The 18028-nt window shown below is 38.3% G+C and overlaps 1 protein-coding gene and 1 pseudogene across 2 annotated transcripts in view; both read right to left on the bottom strand.

Annotated features, from left to right (window-relative positions):
• FMN2 (formin 2) overlaps positions 1-18028 on the bottom strand; it is a 399785-nt gene that overhangs the window by 316934 nt on the left and 64823 nt on the right. The gene's annotated exons all lie outside the window — the stretch shown is intronic.
• LOC103230831 (alcohol dehydrogenase class-3 pseudogene) lies at positions 933-2417 on the bottom strand (annotated as a pseudogene).

The following is an 18028-nucleotide window of genomic DNA, read 5'->3' as shown; positions in this document are numbered from 1 at the left end:
GTGAAAAGAACTACAAAAATTACATGGTGATATTCAAATGTCATATGCCATGAATAGTATTTGTTTTGACTTTGAAAAATCTGTGTTTGATTACAATGGTCATACTTTTTTTGTTTAAAACAATCCTTTTCAGAGGAATTGAAAATCATTATCTCATGTACACATCATCTCTACATAACCAGCACTAAATCTTTCTGTGCTCTTTGTATGACTATAAGTAGTTGAGCAAACTGAGTTTTCTTGGCATTTGTGCTGTCTGTCAACAGGTTTTGCATTCAATTAACAATTGCCCTGTGGTATTTCCTCAACCATCCATAAATGTCTTTTGTGTGTGTGTGTGTAACATTTCACGAATGTATTTGTTATTTTCCCAAATAGGGTATATGAGTTTCTAGCTACCAGTTACCATACCCTATATTCCCCGGTTCTCTCAGGAATGTCAAGTATAAATAATCAACATACTGTGAGTATTAAGGACAAGGTCAGGATGGATAAGAATTGTTTAACAGAGCAAATCACAGTTTTATTTTTGAGTTAAGGCAGGGATGCATTTTCGTGGCTCCATTCCACATCCTTAAATTCTTAAGGTCTGGTTTGGCTTTTGCTGAATGACATTATGTCTTCCTATTAAAGAAAACAAATACAAGCTTTCTACCATAGGTATATGAGAAACTTTAAAATCACAACCTAAAAGTGGTGTAAGTAGGCTACAGGCCTGCTAGCTTAAGAAAAAGAAAAGTTACTTTTAGCAGCTATTTCCCCTTCTTTTCATGAGGTTATAAATAACAACACCTAAAATAACTCAGAGCTATAATCCACAAATAATTTATCATAGTGTGTCCACTAGAAAATAAAATAACAATGCTCAAAGGTAGGCATTCTAAGAGTGCTTTATTGAGATTTTCACAGGTAAGTTGAGGGTTTGGTTCCCACCTTAAAATATTTCAGATCAATATTTTTTCTGGTTCTTTCATATGCAAGAAAATTTCATTGTCCAATGGTCTGTAATATTTTTTGCAGAAATTAATTTTATTATGTTAAAATATTCCTTAATGAGCTGCCAATTATTCATGTGGAGAAGAGTCCAGAAAACAGGTCCATGACTGAACTATCCTTGTCCCTGATTACAGAGATTCATGAATGACACACATCACACCGTTCTCTGGATTAACTGCTGAAGGTCTAGGAGGCGCTTCTCCCTGCCTGTTAGGCTGCTCCCGTCGCATTACGACAGGATGGACATTGTTTTTCTCTTTTGAATTAAATCTTGACAACAGTTTGAATGCTCTTTCCAGAATGCATCCGTTCAAAGGCTTCGTTAATTTCATCAAAAGACAGATCGTGAGTCACAAATTCATCAACTTTTATCTTTTTGGGACATATATTCAGACACCAACTTTGGGACACTTTCTACAGTCTTTCATCCTCTAAAGGCAATGCCTTTCCATGTGCGACCTGTTACCAGCTGGAATGGACGAGCGGCAATTTCTTCACCTGAAGCAGCGACTCCAACCACTATGCTGATGTCCCAGCCCTTGTGACATGCCTCAAGTGCTGCTCTAATGTATTTATTCCTAATACATTCAAAGGAAGAGTCCATTCCTACATCAGTCATCTCAGTGAGTACTTCTTGGATGGGTTTATAAAATCCTGAGGGTTAATACATTCAGTGGCTCCAAACTCGTTGGCCCTTGGAAATTTATCTTGATTGATGTCCACACCAATGATTCCGGGATGCACCAGCCACTTTACCACCCATAACTGCCAATCCAACTCCTCCCAGGCCAAAGATGGCACAAACAGAGCCAGGCTCCACCTTGGCTGTGTTCACAGCAGCAGCACAACCAGCTGAAATGCCACAACCTAGAAGGCAGACTTTATCCAAAGGTGCTAAAGAATCTATTTTAGCAACAGAGATATCAGCCACAACTGTGCATTCAGAAAATGTGCTGGTTCCCATGTAATGTAAAATTGTCTCTCTTTTGCAAGTAAATCTGCTGGTACCATCTGGCATTAATCCTTTCCCTTGAGTGACTCTTATCTTCTGGCAAAGGTTAGTTTTAGGATTTAGACAAAATTTGCATTCTCCACACTGTGGGATGTAAAGTGGGATGACAGTTATCACCCGCCTTCAGCTTAGTAACTCCCTCATCAACACTTTTCCACAATCCCAGCACCTTCATGTCCCAAGATCACTGGAAAACAACCCTCAGGATCAGCTCCGCTCAGGGTATAGGTGTCGGTGTGGCAAACTGCAGTGGCAAAGATCTTGATTCGAACTTCATGAGCCTTTGGGGGTGCCACCTCTATCTCCTCTATGGAGAGAGGCTTTCCAGCCTCCCAGGCAACTGCAGCCTTGCACTTGATAATCTGGTTCGCCATGTCCGCGGGTTCTCGTCGGCATGGAGGGCGGACTGTATATTAATGCAGAACCTAGATTATGACTGTCTGAGAGGAATTGCTGCTATTCTCATTCTATGGTTGGCTTCTCTGTGAGTAGAGATAGGACGTCCATCTGTGTGGGAATTAATCTGAGTTCAGGTTCCTCTCTTAATAAGAAACGATCAGCACTGCCCCAGCTCAATTGTCTATCAAGGCCAGCAGACCCATATTTAAGTAGCAAAATAGGGTAACTATATCTCAGATATTCCATAAAGTACAATCTCCCATCTGATACCAGTTTGCATGAAGGGGGAAAAAACATTAAAAATAAAAATTGCCTCGAAGTACGCAGCTCACTGATGTCTTTATAACCACTCTAAAACCTATCCTGGTCAGGTGTGGTGGCCCACGCTTGTAATTCCAGCACTTTGGAAGGCCGAGGCAGGAGGATCACTTGAGCCCAGGAGTTGGAGACCAGCCAAGACAAGAGAGCAAGACCCTATCTCTACAGAAAACAAATTTTTAGATAAAAAAAGTAGCCAAGCATGGTGGCACACTCCTGTGGTCCCAGCTACTCGAGGCTGAGGCAGAAGGACTGCACGAGCCCAGGAGGTCGAGGTTGCAGTGAGCTGTGATTGCACCAGTGTACCCCAGCCTGGGCGACACAGTGAAACCCTGTCTCAAAAACAAAGCAAAACAAAACAAAATCAAATCAAATCAAATCTATCCCTAGATTATGTAGATAAATCTATCTCAGGCCAGCAGAGGGCTCTACACCTTGTCCTACTGACCTCAAAAAGAATTGCCTCAACTGAACTATGCTTGGATGTGATCTCGGAGACAAGATTCCCAAGTCTACAGAAGACTGCTGAAAATGCCCATCCCATTACACAATATTTTGTGTAGGAGGGCTCTGAAGACACATTTATTCCTGATCTTAGAATTTCACAGCTCTGTCTAAAGAACTAAATAGTTGGATGGTAATTTGAGTTTGTGTTTTCTTGTTTGTTTGAGATGGAGATGGAGTCTCCGCGTCCTGGGTTCAAGTGATTCTCCTGCCTCAGCCTCCAGATTAGCTGGGACTACAGGCACGTGCCACCACGCCCAGCTAAGTTTTGTATTTTTAGTAAAGACGGGGTTTCACCACATTAGCTAGGAAGATCTCGATCTCTTGACCTCATGATCCACCCGCCTCAGCCTCTCAAAGCGCTGGGATTACAGGTGTGAGCCACTGCGTCTGGCCATTTGTGTTTTATTTTTTTTAATCTCAGGGACAATATAAATTGTGTTGATCAGATGTGCTTTTCATTTTGGCTATTAAAAAAACACAGTGAAATTCATACATGGCCCACCTGCCACATATTTGGAGACTCTGGAATATATGTTTTTGATTAGTCTCATTCCTGGTTCCACTTCAGTGTTGTCTTGTCTTTTTTTCTTTAATCTTTTCACTGAAATAGCACATTTTTATTTTTGTATTATATCTTTTCTTCCTAATCATTGTAAATACTTTTTGGACTAGGAAACAATAAACACATTATTACTATTAGGGAAATAATGAAAAGGCCTTATTTATTTAATTACCTAAAGAGATGGGATTTCATTCTGTGGCCTAGGCTGAAGTGCAGTGGTGTGATCACAGGTCATTGCACGCTTCAATTCCTTAGTTCAAGCACTCCTACCACCTCAGCCTCCCAAGTAGCTGGGACTACAGGTGAGTGCCATCATGTCTGGCTAATTTTTTTGTAGAGATGGAGTCTTGCTATGTTGCCCAGGCTGGTCTCAAACTCTTGAGCTCAAGTGATCCTCCCACCTCAGCCTCCCAAAGTGTTGGTATTCCAGGTGTGAGCCACTGTGCCCAATTAAGATGTCCATTTATTTATCTATTTTTACTCATTTGAACCATTTATAAGATAACTGACTGGCTGGATAAAAAGTAGATCTACTGACAGTAGTCTGAATTGAACTCTCAATATCTGGGTTTGTGTTAATCATTTAATTATTAAAAAATAATAGCACAACCCTATAGAATTGTTATGAAGTAGGGAGATAAGAAAAACAATAACTAATCAGTACCACAATATAACAGCATCCACTGTGTATATTTTCTAAATTTTCTTTTCTTTTGAGATGGAGTCTCAGTCTGTCACCCAGGCTGGAGTGCAGTGGTGTGATCTTGGCTCATTCAAGGGATTCTTCTGCCTCAGCTTCCTGAGTAGCTGGAATTACAGGAGTGTGCACCAGGCCCAGTTAACTTTTTTATTTATAGTAGAGATGAGGTTTCACCATGTTGTCCAGGCTGGTCTCAAACTCCTGACCTCAAGCGATCCACTCACCTCCCAAAGTGCTGGGATGACAGGTGTGAGCCACCGCGCTCAGCCTATTTTCTAAATTTTCTTTGAATGTTTTATGTAGATGTAATCATAGTGCACGTGCTTTTATAAATAATACAGACTTTTAAAATAACTGCATCATCTTCACACTTGTAATTTCTATTTCTGCCACAATCTTCACACAACACTATAACATAACCATTAAAACAGCTCTGCATGGAACCCATACATGTGACTGCCCAAAGCATCTACGGTTGGTTTTTAAATAAAAGGGTTTATTTTTTAAAAAAGAAAATGTATATAAAAATGACAAATGTAAAAGAATAATAAGATAACATCAAAAGAGTAAACCCCAGGATGGACTGAGATCTCTGAAATGTTCACAAATAGGCCAGGCACTATGATTCCCACCTGTAATCCAAGCACTTTGGGAGGACAAAGTGGGAAATTTACTTGAGCCCAGGCGTTTGAGGCTGCAGTGAGCTGTGATCACACCACTGTACTTCAGCCTGGGTGTCAGAGCAAAATTCTGTCCACTCCCACCCCAAAATAAAATACAAATGACAAAAGAGTGTTTTCTTAGCTGTGTTTAAAAGAAGCACTAACATTACTACCAGCGAAATACAAATTGGCACAAACTTTCTACAGAGAAATTTAATATCAAAATAATTTAAAAACCTATTTTTTTTTTGAGATGGAGTCCTGCTCTGCCACCCAGGCTCAAGTAGAGTGGCATAATCTCGGCTCACTGCAAACTCTGCCTCCCAAGTTGGATTGATTCTCCTGCCTCAGCCTCCCAAGTAGCTGGGATTATAGGCATGCACCACCATACCCAGCTAATTTTTGTATTTTTGGTAGAGACGGGGTTTCATCATGTTGGCCAGGCTGGTCTTGAACTCCTGACCTCAGGTGATCCACCTGCCTCAGCCTCCCAAAGTGCTGGGATTACAGGTGTGAGCCACTGAGCCCAGTCAACCCACCCATTTCGAATTACCAATTCCACTCATAGACGTCTTCTCTATGGTGAAAATGTATCAGTGATATGCACAAATATTTATGTACTAGAATATATTTATTCCAACGTTACTGCATTCTTTAAAAAGAAAAAAAGTAGAATTTCCAAAAATAGCAGTAAGAAAAAAATTTTTATTGTGTACCTATAGTGGGACAATCAAGAGCCACTAAAATCACACCTCATTGAATGCCATGTAAAATATGTGTATGGTATGTTGTCAAGTGTAAGTATTTGGCTGTAAATTGTATATTGTAAAAATAATACATGAGGCCGGGGGCAGTGGCTCACACCTGTAATCCCACCACTTTGGGAGGCTGAGGCAGATGGATCACCTGAGGTCAGAAGTTGAAGACCAGCCTGGCCAACATGGTGAAGCCCCATCTCTACTCTAAACACAAAAATTAGCTGGGTGTGGGGGCTGGCGCCTGTAATCTCACTTACTCAGGAGGTTCAAGCAGGAGAATCGTTTGAACCTGGGAGGCGGGGTTTGCAGTGAGCCAAGATCGTGCCATTGCACTCCAGCCTGGGCAATAAGAGCGAAACTCTGTCTCAAAAAAAAGAAATTAATAATAATAATACATGCGCTAATGGCCACATAATGTATAATTATATAATGAGGTAGTGTGTGTGTGTGTGTGTGTGTATATATATATAGGAACACATAAATGTGAGTTTATATATATCTTATATCTTAAAGGGAAGAGGGAAGAGGAAAGGGAATATTAAATCAAGAAAAAATCAGCAAGCCAGGATTCAGGGGAGAACACAGACCTAGGGAGTGGAGGTTGGCTCATGGGGGGTCCTTTTGCCCCCACCCCTCAACACTTCACAGGATTCCTGTGAGAGTTTGTGGGCGCATTATCAGGGGAAAGGGACTGGAGGACCCTGATCTCTAAGGGAGACTGGCCCTACTAACACCTCTACTTGGGGTTAGGATCTAAAATTCCATCACAGTAGTAACAAAGGTAAACTAGAAGTAGGCAGGTTGAACATTTTCAGGGCTAAAATTCAACTTTAAAGCATCTAAATCTTTGAACATACCTCAAGGTGATCTTGGAATGTTAGTGCCCCAGGTCCCTGGCAAAAGCAAACATAAATCCTATCTGGGAAAAGATGAGATCAAACTAAGCATCTGCACAGTATAAAATTTTAAAAAAATAGAAAATGGAGACATAAATAAAAAATAAACAAAAATCAATAGAAACAGAAAAAGACACGCAAAGATCCTAGATTATTATCAGACACACATTTTAAAATAGCTATGTTAAATCTCTCCAAGAAGATAAAAGACAAAATAGAGAACTTCAGCAAGGAGTGGTGGCTCATGCCAGTCATGCTAGCCTTGAATTCCTGGGCTCAAGCCATCCTCCCACCTCAGCCTCCTAAATAGTTAGGACTACACTACAGGGGTGCGTCACCACACCACGCCACCACGTGAAATTTATTAAGTTAGGGACTCTCAAGGTTGCTTAATTTGTCTGTAAACAGGTCTTAAGTTTGCTTAATTTCTCAGGAAATAGGTGAAAGTACTAAAAACAAAAATTTAGTCATGCCAGCACTTTTGGGAGGTCGAGTTGGGAGGACTGCTTGAGTCCAGCAGTTTGAGACCCCTCTAGATAACATAGAGAGACCCCATCTCTACAAAAAATTTAAAAACTAGCCAGGTATGGTGGTCCACACCTGTAGTGCCAGCTACTTGGGAGGCTGAGTCTAGACGATCACTTGAGCCCAGGAGGTTGAGGCTGCAGTGAGCTATGATCGCACCACTGCACTTCAGACTGGGAAACAAAATGAGACTCTGATTTAAATTTTAAAAAAGAAAGAATGCCAACAGATAACTAGAAATAATTTTAAAAACTGAGCAATTCTAGAACTGATAAATAACCAAAATTAAAACCTCAACAGATCTACTTAATGGTAGATTACAAGCAGCTGAATAAAAAATTAGTGCATTCAAAGAGGGATAAAAAGAAACAATTCCGAATGAAGAAACAGAGTCAAAAGGATGGGAAATATTGCAGAGAAAATAAGAGGATAAAAGATACAGTGAAGAACTCTAACCTATGTATAATTGGAGTCCCCAAAAAAAATCATAAAGAGAATAACATGGAAGCATTATCTATAGAGAGATCATTCCTGAAAATGTAAAATGAAAGAAAGTATCAAACTACTACTGATTTCAAAGCCCTATAAATCCTATAAATGGGTGAATATAGTAAAACTGCTATAAAAGAGCTAAAAATAACATCTTAAAAGCAGCCACAAATAGATTACCTTCAAAGAATCAATAGATAGATAATTTTTGTTAAGAAGCTAGCATCATTGAAAGCTAGAAGATAGTGGAATGATCTTTTTTAAACTGCCTACTAGAATTCTACACCTTGTAAAAATATTTTTCAAGAAGAAAATGAAAGAAATCTATTTTAAGACAAAAAACACTAAAGAATTTGTCACCTAGCAGGCTTGCACTAAAGGAAATACAAAAAGATGCTCTTTGGGCTGAAAGAAAATAATCCCAAACAGATTCCTGAAGATGCAGAAAGAAAGAGCAAAGAGTAAAGATTAAATAAATACCAAACAGAAACAGTATTAATGTCTTGTGGAGATAATATAGAAAGATAATTAAAGTAAAATAACAACGTGTAACTTGGAAGCAAAATTTATTAAGTTAGAGAATCTCAAGGTTGCTTAATTTGTCTGGAAACAGGTCTTAAGGTTGCTTAATTTGTCAGGAAATAGGTGAAGGTACCAAAACAAAAAATAAAAAAGGCAAAAATGTATGCGATTTTAAAAGATAAGCCTAGGTGTGGTGGCTCAGGCCTGTAATCTCAGCACTTTGGGAGGCCAAGGCCAAAGGGACTGCTTGAGCCCAGGAGTTCAAGACCAGCCTGGGCAAGATAGTAAAATCTCACCTTTACAAAAAAAATTTAGAAATTTAAAAATAAACATAAAAATTATCTTGGCGTGGTGGGCAAGATAGTAAAATCCCACCTTTACAAAAAAATTTAGAAATTTAAAAATAAACATAAAAATTATCTTGGCATGGTGACACACCCCTGTAGTGTAGTCCTAGCTACTTAGGAGGCTGAGGTGGGAGGATGGCTTGAGCCCAGGAGTTCAAGGCTGCAGTGAGCTATGATTATGCCACCGCACTCCACCACGGGTGACAGAATGAGAACTTGCATCAATAATAAAATAATAATAATAAAAAAAGATAGTTGGTAAAATTACAGTTTTCAAACTACCAGAGAGAACAATTAAATAGTAAAGCATAACTGATAAATCCAAATGACACAAAAGGAAAAGGACTATAGCACAGATAAGACAAATAGAAAATGTACAATAAAATAGTACTTTAAATCCAAGCATTTAAACAATTGTATTAAATGTAAATGGACTTAGTTATACTTCAGTAAAAAACAAGACTGTCAGACAAGATAAAAAATGAGTTCCAAACCTATGCTCTTTATTGAAGATACAAATAAAAAGGTATAAAAATGATTAAGATTACTGGAAAGTAAAAAGACATAACATGCAAATTTTAAACTAAAGAAGGCAAGTATAGCTATATTAATAACAGATATTTCACAGCAAAAAGCATCATAAGAAACAAAGTGGAAGTATTCTATTGATAAAAATGTAATTCATAAGGAAAATAAATAATTCTAAATACGTGTGCTTCAAATAACATGGCTTCAAAGCACATATAGCAAAAATTGGCAGAGCTATAAGGAGAAAAAAAACATGTCCACAAACATAGTAGCAATAACTTTCTCAATAGCTGCTACAGTGAAAAGACACAAGTAAGGATATGGAAGATCTGAACAATACAATCAGCAATTTGCCTAATGGACTTAAGCAGAACATTTAACCTAAGACATTCTTTTCAAGCATACACAGCACACTGATGAAAGCTGAGCACATCTTGGGCTATGGTAAATCTCAATAAATGGCAACGTACTGAAATGAAGAGTATGTTTTCTTAATATAATGCAATTAAATTAGAAATAATAAAAGAAGATAAAACAAAGTCTCTGTGTTTGGACATCAAGCAATAAATTTCTAAATCACACATTATTCAAAAAAGACAACATAGTCAAAATTTTTAAATATTTTTAAATGAAGGATATATAAATATTTGCCTTAATTTAGAGATACAGTTAATCATGTTTAGAGAGAAATCTTTAGGTTTAAATGCACATATTAAAAAGATAAAAGGCTACAAAAATCAGTGTGTTAAATATCCATCTAAGGAATTCAGGAGAGAAAAAGATCCAGCAATTTAGTCCAAAGAAGGGAGAAAGAAGGAAACAGATTTAAGTGTTAATAAATAGCCTCCAAAGAAGCCTTCTGAAAAAGCTAATAACATTAAAAACTTTAGCAAGTATAATCAAGTAGAGATACAAATAACTGATGTCAGAAATGAAAAAGGAAACATAATATTGATCCTACAGGCTTTAAAGTGGTAAAGATACTAGAATAACTTTACACTAAAATTTTAAAATATTAGATAAAACATAATTTTTAAGAAAAAAAATGCCATTTACCAAAATCAACATATAAAACAGAAAATGTGATTCGTTCCATAACTAGCTTTTGCTTTCTTTTTTTGAGATGGAGTCTTGCTCTGTCACCCAGGCTGGAGTGCAGTGGCAGGATCTCTCTCGGCTCACTGCAAGCTCCGCCTCCCAGGCAGGTTCAAGCGATTCTCCTGCCTCAGCCTCCCGAGTAGCTGGGATTACAGGCACCTGCCACCGCACCTGGCTAATTTTCGTATTTTTAGTAGAGACAGGGTTTCACCATATTGGTCAGGCTGGTCTCAAACTCCTGACCTTGTGATCCACCCGCCTCTGCCTCCCAAAGTGCTGGGATTTCAGGCGTGAGCCACCGCGCCCAGTCACTTTTTCTTTCTTCATAATTTCTTTTGATGATTTTTTTTTTTTTTTTGAAACAAGGTCTTGCTCTGTCACCCAGTCTTGAGTGCTGTGATATGATCACAGCTCAATGCAGCCTCAACCTTCTGAGCTCAGGAGATACTCCCACCTCAGCACCCCAAAGCGCTGGGATTACATGTGTGAGCCACCATACCCAGCCCATTTACTTTCAATATACTCCAAATTATCAGTCTTTTCCTCTATAGCCAAGATATTGTCCTATTTAAGAAGTTTTTGCCTACTCCACAAGCAACAAGATTCCTCCTATATTATCTTCCAGAAGCTTTGTTATTTTATCTTTCACATTAACATTTATAATCATCCTAGGAAGGAATTTTGTGTTTATGAGACGGATATTAAGTTTCATCATCTTTTTCATATGATTACCCAGTTGACCCCATCCCATTTATTTAAAAGGCTGTATTAAGCTGCTTTTCAGTGCCACTTTTGTCATTCATTAACTGTCTATACACATGAGAGTCTGGTAGGTGGTTCTCTACTCCACTGTGTGTTTGTGTGTCCTTGCACAAATACTAGAATGCTTCATTACTCTTGCATTATAATAAGTCGTGATACCTGGAATAGTAACTCTTTCCACTTTGATTTTTTTACAGATCATCTCTAGGCCCTTCCAACATGAAGTTTAGAGGCAGTTTGTCACATCCCACTAAAGCACACATGCACACATTCACCCACACCCTTGAGATATTGATTAGAATTGCATCTAATCTATTAGTTTGGAGAGAAGTGAAATAACAGACTTCAAAGCGATAAACATGGTAAATCTGTTCATATATCTGTCATTTCTGATTCTCTCACTGAAGTTTAATAGGCTTCTGCATACAGGCCATGCACGTTTCTGCTCAGTGTCTTCTTAGATTATTTAATGTTTTTAATACTGTCTTAAACATAGTATTTTTTAAGTATCTTTAACATTTTTGTTTGCTGATAGAGAAATGGCATTGGTTTTACACATTGATTTTGTGTTCAGTAATTATGTAAATTATATTTCTAATTAATGTATTTGAAATTTTTACATACACGATCACATCATCATAAATAATGGCAGTTTTATTTCTTCTCCAATTTCATATTTATCTTCTAGACCATATAGGAATTAATTGTTCAATAGAAGACAGAGTGGTAATAGTGGCATTGTTTTCTCATTCCCAAACTTAAAAGAACAAACCTTCAATATTTTACCATCTAACGATATTTGTGGTAGGTTTCTTATAATTGTCATTTATCAGAGTAAGCAAGTTTTCTAAGTTTCCTAAGAGTTTATGTCATGAATGGTGATACAGTTTACCAAATGCTTTTCTGATAATCTCTAGTGAGAATCATTATATATACACACATTGTATACATACATTATATACATTACATGATGTACATATACATATTATATACATATTGCCCACATTATATAATGTGTATATATACATGTTGTATACATTATAATATCTATTATATACATATATACATACAATGTATATAACGAAAATTATATGGCTTTTAAACATTAAGCTGACCTTACTTTCCTGGAATCAACCTAACCTGGTTTTGATACGTCATTTGGTTTTCAAATGTTAAACCAGCCTTGCATTCCTTTATATACATTGCTGAACTAAATGTGCAGATGTTTCCTTAAGAAATATTTATATTTATCAGGGATAGTAGCTACAGTTTTCTAATGATTGTATCTGGTTCTAATATCAGGGAAATTTTGGCCTCATAAAATAAGTTGGGCAATGTTCACTCCTGCTCTGTTTTCTGAAAGAGTTTATACTGTCTAAGACTGGTTTTATTTCTTCTTTAAATGTTTGGTAGAATTCACCAATGAAACTACCTAAGCCCAGAGGTTTTGTTAACAATCTTATTTTATTAATAACAAAAAAATTCTAAGGTAAGGAACAAACTGAAGACCAAAAGAATATGTGTGTGTGTGTATCTATAGATAGACAGATAGATAGATAGATAGATACACATATTATATAGGGGTATATGTGTGTGCATATATATACATATATATATATCCATGTATGCAAATAATTCCTATGCTCCAAGAGGGCTTGAAAATCTAAGCACTCAAGAGAGAACAAAAACATTCATACCACCATGACTTGGGCTTTTTAAAATAAATTTTCAAACCCTCTCAGTGAGCATACATTATTTGTAATTAGAATTAAAAGTAATAAATGGCAGTCACGGCTGTCTTCCCACAAATAGGTTAAACAGAATAGGTTCTCCCCACACTCTGTTCTGAGCTTGTAATTCACTTTGAAGATCTATTAGTTCATTTCACTAGCCTTCCGCTTCTCACAAAGTCAGAACAAAGTAATGCCTGACTCTTAGAAGGGTGAGGAACCCCATTTTGAACTCCATAACCAAAAGAGAGAGATGTGACGGCTCAGGTTTGTTGGGAGTGGGGCTATTACTGTCAAATACAGAAGCCATAGAAGTTAGAAGAGCAGGGAAAAAAATAGAGTGTCAAGCCTAGAAAAATGGAGAATTTGTCTCAAATTACTAAAGGTCATCTGGAAGACATTAACACGATGCCTTTTATTCCTAATGAGGCTAAAGTCGCTCACTTTAAACCCCAGCGTATCAGAGAGAAGACAGACATAAAGATAAGTTTTATATGGTGGATTAAAAAAAACACACACATAAAAAGGCAGTCTTTATAATTTTGTAGTAGTTGGACAAGCAAGCCAATTAAAATTTCTTGTTAGTCTCTTTATGGTGTCATGAAACTATTCTATCATCAACTAGATAATGCAAATGATGGAAAATCCCAGAATTAAGGGAAACAAAACAAAGCACTCAGGTTGGAGGGGAAACAGTTTTTATGAAATTTATAGCAGTTTTATAATGTTTCTCAAATCTCATTGGTTCCAGATAAAAGACTATATATAAACATTATGTAGAAGAGTAATCATTAAACTACCAAAGAATAACAAATACAATATGAAACATAAAATCATATTAATTCACTCAATCTTTAAGAGATGTTACATCTGAATTGAAATATTACACTAGCAATATTCAGCCTGTCTTTTTTTTTTTTTTTTTTTTTTTTTTTTGAGTCAGAGTCTCACTCTGTCTTCCAGGCTGGAGTGCAGTGGTGCCATCTTGGCTCAGTGCAAGCTCCGCCTCCCGGGTTTACTCCATTCTCCTGCCTCAGCCTCCCGAGTAGCTGGGACTACAGGCACCCGCCACCACGCCCGGCTAATGTTTTGTATTTTTAGTAGAGATGGGGTTTCACCATGTTCGCCAGATGGTCTTGATCTCCTGACCTCATGATCCGCCCACCTCGGCCTCCCAAAGTGCTGACAGGCGTGAGCCACCGTGCTCAGCCGGCCCAGTCTGTCATTTTTATCACCTAGAGTCTTTATGAGAATGTGGACAAAATAGGGGATGCACTAGGGGTTCAGAAGAAAATTATTAATCAGTTCGACACAAAATGCAGGACTGGTACACGTGGTCAGTAACACACTAACAATAGAGACTGAGTAGTAGCTTGGGAGAGCTTACTGGTAGGTGGATCAAACTCAGGCATGGGGGAGGGAGATGCATAAAAGTATTTGACCTATATTTAGAAGTTCATTTCCATTCAACTTGGTATCTGAATTATTGGCTGACCTTGAAGAAAATAAAACTACTGAAATCTAAATGACTCTTTCCTAATCATACATTAGAGAGGAAACATATGTAGCCAACCTTGTGGCATTGATAAAAATAAATTATATAACATCAATAATGCTCTGAACATCACCCAGGGAGGTCAGTTGACCTACCCAAGGTCATAGCAAATTCAGAAAAAAACAGCAAGGTTCTCCTACCTCCAGCTAAGCATAGAAGCTTTCCTGTAATACACAGAGTTTATGCTCTGAGGCCTTGAAAAACAATGGGTTTTTTGTTTTTGTTTGTTTTGTTTTGTTTTTCAAATCCAAGCTGAATCTAACTTGGCACTCTGGCTGGATTAAATATTTGACATGTCTTCTACCATTATCCAGCTGCAAGAAAAAAATGAGAGAGGTAGGATCTTGTGGTGATTAGGGGATGCTCTTAGAATTTAAAAAATTAATTTTAAATCCTGGTTCCTACTCTTAATCTTGAATAGTTAAACTCCCTGAACCTCAGTTTTCCCTCTATGAAATGGGGATATTATGAGATAATTTTTGCAAATCCTAAAGCCTGAAATATCTAGTAAGTGTTCCACAAATAGTACCAACTGCAGTTAGTATAGTTAATATTGCTTCTTTCCTTCCTTCATTCCTTCCTTTTTCCTCCTTCGTTCCTTCCTTTTTTCCCCTTCCTTCCTTTATTTCCCTTCTAAATTTAAAAAAAAAAGGTATTATAATCATTCACTAGTTTCACCTTTAGATAACCCAGACATGGAGGCAATTTTTCTAATACTTCTGAAAAGTGAAAACAAAATCTTTCAGTACTGCTGTGCATGGCCATAACAGAAGCTATTATTTCTCTCAGTGACTGGTGTTTCAAGGAAAGCATTAAACTAATAGCAATGACTAGGAAAGCACGGTTTTAATGAGGTCACATACTCCCAGATTTCTGACTACCACAGACATACACAAAGCTGAGTTCTTGAGTAATTAATTGTGAGCAACTACTTTATGCCAGATAAACTAGGTTCAACTAAATGCCAACGTGAAATGTTAAAGTTATAAGCCTCTCCACAGCTTCAGAAGGTGGCTATATAAAGTATTAGCTATTAACACAGCACTGTAGAGGAAACAATAGTTTGTCATATTAAATAATGTAAGCTGTGAGGTAGACTTTTTAAAGTCAATAGTTAAATGCCTTTTCTTGCTAATAGTTTTTTTTCCTAACTTTCATTTTCTAGATATCAGCAAGTACAATTAAGAGTAAATCCATTTAAAATTGAATACTTCTATTATTCTGCCCACTCTTTCTAAAGCTTTCAAAAGCTTGCTCAATTAGCAAAGTAAATCACGTTTGTTTCTAGATCTTATTTTTCTTTCTTCTTGTCTTTCCTGTATATTATAATTCCGGCAATTAACTAATTGCATCTATTAATCTAACATATCCCACTTTCTCAGTGATTCCTACTAACCTGTAGATGTTCAAATTCCATCTTCTTGGTCAATGCATTCTGCTTGATCCTTTCTGGAGACAGGTCCTGACGAACCTTTTCTACTTTGCATAAGGCCGTTCCATCACAAGAGTGGATGCTTTCTCTTACCATCCCAGGGCCAACCAGGATCTCAGCCCGCCACCTTAGCCTGCTCTAACTCAGCTATTGGAGAGAAAAAATTCCCCCTGTGAAACAAGTTCATGGTGTCTCTATTTCGGAGACTAAACCCTGCCCTCACTACCTCCCACAGTGTTACTGGAACCAGTTTCCTGACTCGGCATTACCTCTCTAGCACTTCCTTTGGAAATGTAACAAGAGCAACGTGGATGAATTAAAAGGAAATGCCTCTGCCGAGATATCTTAAGAGAAGGCAATCAATAAATTTTAAGTGTCCTAAAATAAATTTTCGGAAGTAGTGAATGGTTTGGAATTTAAACAAATGGATTTTTTTTATCTGCCTCAAACCCAGCTGAACATTTCCCTCTGCAGGAGGCTCTTTCCAATGACACACTACTTCTTGTTGTTTTGTTGTTGTTGTTGTTGCTGTTGTTGTTGTTGTGAGACAGGGTCTTACTCTGTTGCTCAGGCTAGAGTGCAGTAGTGCAATCATAGCACACTTCGGCCTCCTACTCCTGGCTCAAGTGATCCTCCTGCCTCAGCCTTCCAAGTAGCTGGGACTATAGGTGTGCACCACTGTGCCTGGCTGACTTTTTTTTTTTTCCCAGTACAGACAGAGTCTGACTATGTTGCCTCAGCTGGTTTCAAACTCCTAGGCTCAAGTGATTCTCCTGCCTCAGGCTCCTAAAGTGCTAGGATTATAGGAGTGAGCCACCATGTCTGGCCCTTTTCAGTGATATATATTCATAAAAATTCTGAGTTTTAGTCATTATTAAAAAAAAAAAAAAAGTATTTAATTTTGAAGTCCCAGTCCAGATGGTCAGATTTTTTTTATGATACAGCTAAAAAGTCCTTTTATATACTAACAAATTGTGGATTGCTCATCAAAAATTGAGAGTATGAATTATCAAAAAACATTACTCAATAAAGCATTGCCCATCTAGTCTCCAAAACTAGACAAGCTTACCCCTTCGAAATCTACTAAGTCACCAAAATCAATTATTTCCATCTCAGATGTGTCTGTAGAATGTACTCCTTATTCATCTCAATCACTTTGGGCTCTCAAATGTAGTTTAAAAATATTTTGATAGGCCAGGCACAGTGGCTCATGTAATCCCAGCACTTTGGGAGGCCAAGGCAGGAGGATCACCTGGGGCCAGGAATTTGAGACCAACCTGGCAACATAGCCAGACCTTGTCTCTACAAAATATTTTAAAATAGCTAGGCATGAAAGTGCATGTCTAATCCCAGCTACTCCAGAGATGGGGGTGGAGGTGGGAGAATCACTTGAGGCCAGGAGTTAGAAGCTACAGTGAGCTGTGATCACACCACTGCACTCCAGCCTGGGCAACAGAATGAGAGTAGTTAAAAAAATAAAAATTAAAACAACATGTATAAAACAACATGATTACCACATCCCTGTAGCTAGCTCTCCACTAAGCAGAAAATCATCTTCATCAAAAGCAAAGATTAGTGGCCAGGTGAGGTTGCTCACACCTGTAACCCCAGCATTTTGGGCAGCCAAAGTGGGTGGATTGCTTGAGCTCAGGAGTTCGAGACTAGCCTGGGCAACATGACAAAACCCTGTCTTTACAAAAAATACAAAACTAGCAGAGTGTGGTGGTGTGAAATTCCAGTCCTAGCTACTCAGGAGGCCAAGGTGGAGGGATTGCTTAAGTCTGAAAGGTTGAGGCTGCAGTGAGCCATGATCACAATACTGCATTCCAGCCTGGATGACAGCACAAGGCCCTGTGGAAAAGGGAAGGGAAAGGAAGGGAAGGGGAAGGGGAAGGGAAAGGGAAAGGGGAAGGGAAGGGGAAGGGAAGGGGAACTTCTGGCCTCAAGTGATCCTCCTGCCTTGGCCTCCCAAAGTGCTGGGATTACATGAGCCACTGTGCCTAGCCCATCAAAACCTTTTTAAACTAGATTTGAGAGCCCAAAGTGATGGAGATGAATAAGAAGGGAAGGGAGGGGAGGGGGAGGGGAGGGGAGATGAAAGGGAGGGGAGATGAAAGGAAGGGAGGAAGAGAGAAAGGAAGGGAGGAAGGGAGGGAGGGAGGGAGGGAGGAAGGAAGGAAGGAAGGAAGGAAGGAAGGAAGGAAGGAAGGAAGGAAGGAAGGAAGGAAGG

Source organism: Chlorocebus sabaeus, chromosome 25, assembly GCF_047675955.1.
Source record: "Chlorocebus sabaeus isolate Y175 chromosome 25, mChlSab1.0.hap1, whole genome shotgun sequence".
In the NCBI taxonomy this organism is placed as follows: Eukaryota; Metazoa; Chordata; class Mammalia; order Primates; family Cercopithecidae; genus Chlorocebus; species Chlorocebus sabaeus.
This window is presented reverse-complemented; position numbering and strand designations above follow the sequence as displayed.